The sequence below is a fragment of the Oratosquilla oratoria genome, chromosome 18 (assembly GCF_046742065.1).
Source record: "Oratosquilla oratoria isolate Oo_2021 chromosome 18, ASM4674206v1, whole genome shotgun sequence".
Taxonomy (NCBI): domain Eukaryota; kingdom Metazoa; phylum Arthropoda; class Malacostraca; order Stomatopoda; family Squillidae; genus Oratosquilla; species Oratosquilla oratoria.
The window spans coordinates 4,481,944-4,489,417 of NC_134794.1; positions in this window are offsets into that span (position 1 = coordinate 4,481,944).

The following is a 7,474-nucleotide window of genomic DNA, read 5'->3' on the forward strand; positions in this document are numbered from 1 at the left end:
AAAGTGCAAAGAACTGTTAGAAAGTGCAAAGAACTGTTAGAAAGTGCAAAGAACTGTTAAAGTGCAAAGAACTGTTAGAAAGAAGTGGAAAGAACTGTTAGAAAGAAGTGCAAAGAACTGTTAGAAAGAAGAGCAAAGAACTGTTAAGTACAAAGAACTGGTAAAAAAAAATTGCTACAAATTGTTAGAAAGAAGTGACAGGAGCTGTTAGAAATAAATGCCAAGGACCATTAGATTGTAAGAAAGAAGTGTTATGGACTGTTTGAAAATGTGTCACGGTCTGTTAGAAAGAAGTGCCACAGACTGTTAGACGTGTCATGATCCGTTAGAATTCAGTGACACGGCCTGTTAGAAAAGAAATGGCACTGTTAGAAAATAAGTGTCACAGACTACTAGAAATGCCACGGACTGTTAGAAAGCAGTGCTACAGACTGTTAGAAAAATAGTGTCACGGAATGTTAGAAACAAGTACCACTGATTATTAGAAAGTAGTGCTACGGACTGTTAGAAAACCGTGCCACTGAATGTTAGAAAACTATGCCACGGAGCGTTAGAAGTGATTATCTTGGACTCTTGAAAAGGTCAATAAAATTTAAAGTGCCATTAATTGTTAAAATGAAATGTCATGAACTACTAGAGGGACGTGACAACAAACGTTAGAAAGTGCCAAGAACTGTTAGAAGTGGCAGGAACTAGTTAGGAAGAAATACTAAGAAATTCCCAGGGAGAAGGGGAGAGTTGTCAGGAAGGAGTGGCAAAGATTCTCGCTCTACGATATGCACATTTCTCCTCAGCCACCACACCTCTCGTGAGAGAGAGAGAAAGAGAGTGAGAGAGAGAGAGAGAGAGGGAGAAAAAGAGTGAGGGAGAACAAGTGAGAGAAAGAGAGAGATAGAGAGAGAGAGAGTGAGGGAGAAAAAGAGTGAGGGAGAAAAAGAGAGAGAGAGAGAGAGAGAGAGAGAGAGAGAGAGAGAGAGAGAGGAGTTGGGAGGGGGCGATCCAGTGTAAGGGAGAAGCTGAAACTCCTGAAACTCAAGAAGGCTCTCTCCCCTCTCTCATTTCTCTTAATTGGAGCGGCTGAAATAGAGGGGAACCCGACGAACTTGGCAGGGGAGTCGGGGGGCAGGGATGGGTAGCCGACGTCACAATGAACTAACGGACCTTGAGAGCACCAACATTCATCTTTTTTTTTTTTTTTTTACTTTTGATGTCCGCTATTTTAACTTGGTGACGCTATGTTATTTGATCTACTTTACTCTGCCTTCCATTTCCTGATCCTTATCTGTTCTTCCTGTCCTGAAGAAGTCTGGTAACGAGTGTCCTTGGGTCTGAAGGGATCAAGAATCCTCCTCCCAACTCCCCCCCCCCCCACCTCACCGTAGTGTCTTGCTTACATTGAGTGCCGCCGGAAACAGCCCCTTGCTGTTTAGGTAACCCAAACCGTTCATAATTTTGGAGGAAGTTTTGATTAGGGTGTGGAATTTAGACCGGGAATGTTCTGCGGTGCACGTATAGCCATGCAGCTCTTGTTGTTGTTGATTTTGTTGTGGTTTTGTTTTTATTGGTAGTGGTGGTGGTTGTGGTGGTGGTGAAAGGGGCTGGTGGTAGTGGAGGGTCCTGGCGCGCGTCAGGAGCGAGTGGGTGTAAATTTGAATTGACCGTGCCCCCCTGTTATGAATTCTTTCAGAACTGGCAGCTCTTCTGGAAAATTTTGAATTTTGTAAAATTGTTCACGAGCGCGAAAGTGGCATCCCAATGCATGGAAGAAATGACAATTTAACTCTAAAGAAATATATATATATATATGTGTATATATATATATATATATATATATATATGTATATAAACTCATCTACTGGGATTCGAACCCCCGCCAGAGCGGAATGCTTCTTATAAAGCGAGGACTGTACCGCCTGTGCTACACTGACCCCTCTGCCGAGGGCACTCGTGTAGAACGTGGTATGTACTATATTTCATCAAACCCTTTGTCAAAATGACACAAACAAAAATATATGTATAATATATATATACATATATATATATATATATATATATATATATATACTGTATATACATATATATATATATATATACATATATATATACATATATATATATATATATATATATATATATATATATATATATATAAATTTTCGGCTTTCCGTGTACATGCGCGTGATGGCGTGTGTGTCGACGTGTATGCTTTAGTTATGGATGACTGCTTTGATATGGAATTGGTCTAGTAAGTTGTATGCGTTGATCGATGAAACGTGTGTAGCCGGAGCGTAGTGTGTGTGAAAGAATGTCTGTCAGTGACAAGTAGCTTAAGTAATATAAATCAGTTTTCCAGATAAGATGGGAAATGCTACATGGATGTAGCAAAGCGGCTTACGAAAGCACGAGGACATGTGAGCCCTGGCGACGTGAGCTCGCATGCCGGAATGGCGAGGCGAACCGAAATGTGATTTATCATGAGTTGACATTGATTTCCAAAAACGAGAACCCGATAGACCCCAGCACGTTGCCACACGCTGGGACTTGTGATAAGAAAACGAAGAATTGCCCCGCTCCTCTTGAGAACTTGAAGTTGATGTATAGTAGTACGCGACCCGGGCAAGGTCGCCACTGTGACCCGGGCAAGGTCGCCACTGTGACCCGTTGTAGGTGGCTGACAGCGGCGCCGGTGACCCGAAAGAAAAAGGGTGAAAATAAAAGAGTTAGAAATGCGGAAGGGTGACCCCTCCCTCCCTCACCCCTTCCTCTCTCACCCCTCCCTCCCTCACCCCCCCTCCCCTCTGTGCTATTTCTGTCTGTATTGAGAGGGGAGACAAGTGGTGAGTTGGTTCGCCCATGACGAAGAGCTTGTGGAGGGAGGGAGGGAGGGAAGGAGAGAAGGAGAGAGGGAGGAGGGGAGAGGAGGAGGGAAGGACACTGACCCAGACTACCTGGGATTAGACGGATTGAGTGGCATATGGCATAAAGATTGATCGTGTGCCCTTTTTATGCGTTTGTAGTATTCTTGTTCATTGCCTTTTGTTTACATTACGTTTGTGAAATTCTATGGAATACAAGTCATGGAACTGTGTATATGTGTATTCACACGGCTTGTTTTAATGGGTGAATGCCCTCACAAGGGACTGCCATATAATGAACAGTGTGTGTGCGTGCGTGCGTGCGTGCGTGCATGTTAAGATTGAAGGGGGGCGCTTTGTCGATATTCCTGGATTTCACGTGAGGCCGGAGGGGCCGAGTAGGTGAATGAACTTCCCAGCAGATACCTTCCCCCCCCTCGTCCCCATCAACCCCACCCCCATAGTGACGGACTCCATTGATTTTATTCTGGCTGCCTCCAAGAGATTTCGTTCATCGTCAGCTAAAATCTGAATTTGTGTTACTGTGGTGAATAGGTTTGAAAGGAGCGAGGGAGAGGAGAGGAGGAAGGGAAGAGGAACGGAAGTAGTCAGTCAGAACGGGTGGTTTAGAAAAAGAGCAAAGGGGAAATGTAAGGAAGAGGAAGGACGAGTCAGTGGCTAAATACTGGAGGAGGCTGAGAAAAGGAAAGAGATGGAGGGGAAGAAGAAGAGGAGGAAGAGGAAGAGGAGGGAGGTCTGAAACCAAGGCAAACTAATAATTTTTTATCTACGTTAGATTTTATTCTGGGCTGAAAGACAAAAGTGATGGAGCAAAAGATGGGGAGAGGAGGGATGAAAGAGGAAGAGAGAGGAAGGAAGAGTTTCCGTGTCTAGATGTGAGTTGAAGGTCTTCATAAGAACCTTGGCTCGGATTTGAATTGGTTTATGACGTCTGCCAATCCGCTTAATTGACCATGTCGAGTCGCTCAATTGCATATGTTGACCCGTTTTGGTGCATAATGTGCTACAAATGTACTACTCCCTTTGCTCAGATAGAGATGTTGAAGATTCTGAAGAAACTCTTAATGTTGTATTTATTCATTTTAGGTGACGTCAGGCGACCAGATCAGTTGTATCCACCGCTTAATTGCATAACGGTCTTTAACGAACTCTCTCCATTCTCTCATAAAGTATTGTCTTTCCTTGTCAGCGTTTGTGGATTAAGTCGAGCTTAAGTCGCCATAAATCAACGAGATGATGATGATGCAGGGCTGTTATGAAAGAGTCCTTCACTCCATCAACGCGTTGAAACACTTGATGAATTTTTTCTGTTCATTAACTGACGTCGGGGAATTGTGGGCGTCGCAGTTGATCAAGACACTTCGAGTGTCCTTATATATATATATGTGTGTGTGTGTGTGTGTGTGTGTGTGTGTGTGTGTGTGTGTGTGTGTGTGTGTGTGTGTGTGTGTGTGTGTGTGTGTGTGTGTGTGTATGCATACACACATACATATATACACATATATATACAGTTCGTGTACCTCATCCACATGCTGAAGGAAGGATCAGATTTTTTTATGTTGTGATTGGATGTAGGATATACTTGTTGGCTGTCAAAAAGGGAATCTCTTTCCCTCTCACTCGTTCACTCTCTCTCTCTCTCTCTCTCTCTGTATATATATATATATATATATATATATATATACATATATACATGTATATATATATATATATATATATATATATATACACATATTAATATATATATATATATATATATATATATATATATATATATATCGTTGGAGCTGTGTGGCGTGATCGCCTCCCGTCCCTCTTGCATGATGGGCGAATGGGGAGGAGAGAGAGAGAGAGAGAGAGAGAGTGTGTGTGTGTGTGTGTGTGTGCGTGCGTGCGTGCGTGCTGGGGATTGGAAGGAATCTTTTATGGGGACTAGGGTGATGTTGCTGAACGTGTATGGGTGGGATAGCATTGGAAAATGTCCGTGGAAAGGTAAGAGGGGTTTGGGGTCCGACCTATTGTATACAAAGCTCGCCTTCTTTTATGGCGAATAGGCGTGTCCGGGAGGTTGTGTTCGCGTAGTCACTAAATCGGACCTGATTTAGAGAGAGAGAGAGGAAGAGAGAAAGAGAGAGAGAGAGAGAGAGAGAGACCTGATACGTTACCTACGAAGGCGACGTAGTCTCATGTCACCATGTTACTGATAACGTAGTAGTGCTAGTGAGTCCCGACCTTAAATCAAGGAAACGTTGCGTTAGCGCCAGGAATAGAGCTAACAGAGCATTAGGTTTTGTTCCTAGGACGGTTACGAATAAAAGTACAGAGGTAGTTATCAAACTCTATCTAGCTATAGTTAGACCCATCCTTGACTATACGGAACAGTTAGCACTCCCAAACTTATATTAAAGCAATATTGGTACCGGTATTCTATGTGGCCTACGAAATTTTTCTTTGGTATAGTATGTGGCCTACCGGACTTTTATTCCGGTATGAACCTGTCTCTTAGGCTTTAATAGTTTGGGAGCGCTAACCGCGGCCAAACTAAAGCGGAACGCAACGAGGAACGCATATAGGAACGCGCCCAGCTCTGTAAATGTATACTCCACGTTTTGTTGTCTTACTTCAGCTGTAGACGTAGTTTGTTATTATGAAGTTCTTGGGCGCTCTGGGTGTAGACAGACGCACTTGGGGGTCCCACTGAAAGCTGAGCATACAGGAAATGGACCCGTTTACACACTGGTGGTGGTACACGCACGCGCGCACACACACACACACACACACACACACACACACACACACACACACACACACACACACACACACACACACACACACACACACACACACATCACTTAAACAAAATGTAGTATAGTATCACATTTGCAAAATTAATCACGAAGAACCTACAGTCGGAATAAAAGGAAACATTAATATATATATGTTTATATTTTTATATATATATATATATATATATATATATATATATATATATATATAATGACTAAGCAGATGGATTGCATAACCGCATCCCGAGTAGATACCAGATGCCCTCAGCTACAACGTATGCGTGTGTGTGTGTGTGTGAGTGTGTATGTGTGTGTGTGTGTGTGTGTGTACTTGTGTGCGTGCGTGTGTTGCATGTGTATGTTATGTGCGCGTTTCACACACACACTTGTATTTTTGGAATGAACCTGTGGGCCGTGCATTGACCTGGACTCCTCCCACGCGGCCTAACACGGATCCTGAGAGAGAGAGAGAGAGAGAGAGAGAGAGAGAGAGAGAGAGAGAGAGAGAGAGAGAGAGAGAGAGAGAGAGAGAGAGAGATACAGATAGAAAGAGAGAGAGAGAGAGAGAGAGATAAAGATAAAAAAAGACAGAGAAAGAGAGAAAAAAGAGAGAGGAGAGAGAAAGAGGGGAGATAAAGAGAGGGAGAGAAACAAAGAGAGAGACAGACAGTATGAGTCAACGAGTGAGCTAGTAAACGAGTTTAATGAACGAGTGAGCCATGCGCGAGATATGTTGGGCAAAGAGGAAGGAAGGAGTAAGGAGGACGCTGCCAAGGCCACCACAGCCGTTGCCATGACAACGACACTGACCTCGTTTCGCCTTTCGGCACTCCCCCTCCCCCTCCCTCCCTATCCCTCCCTCCGCAGGGTTCTAGTCCCACCTGCCATGTGAGGCCATCGATCCACGGACCAGTGAGCCGTGGGGTGCTTTAATTCACCACCCACGCAGACCTTCCTCGGATATGACCTCTAATGTGACCTCTTCTGACCCAGGATGACTAATGCTGACCTCCATACATGACCTCCAGTGTGACCTCTTCTGACCCAAGGTGGCTGATACTGACCCCATGTATGACCTCTGTGACCTCTTCTGAACCAAGGTGGCTGATGCTGACCCCATACATGACCTCTAATATGACCTCTTCTGACCCAAGGTGGCTGATACTGACCCCATATATGACCTCTGTGACCTCTTCTGACCAAAGGTGGCTGATACTGACCCCATATATATGACCTTCAGTGTGACCTCTTCTGACCCAGGATGGCTGATGCTGACCCCATATGACCTCCAATATGACCTCTTCTGACCCAAGGTGGCTGATACTGACCCCATATATGACCTCCAATATGACCTTTTCTGACCCAAGGTGGCAGGCGCTGACCACAATAGAATCACCTGGAGTCAGCCAGAATAAAATATATGAACGTGGGCACACGGAACCGGCCAGTTGGATGTCTGGGAACCCCCCGGAACAGCACCCAGGGTTCAGGGTGCCAGGGGGAACCCAAGACGGGGTTTGCGGTGGTGCAAAACTGATACAATGTCACGTTTGAACCAATCAGGTATTGGAAGTGAGAACAAAAGGCGCTTGTGTGACGTCATCGATGACGTCACAGTTGGGAAGCAAATGGTTCTTTGCATACAGAAAGATTTGTCGTGTGTGTGTGCGTGTGTGTGTGTGTGTGTGTATGTGTGTGGGTGATTCACTATGGTCTTGGATCACGTGTTGAACTCGTGATCGACAGCTATTACCCTCCCGGAAGAGAGCTCAGAGCTCGTATATGACCGATCTATGGGTAATGCTGTGACCT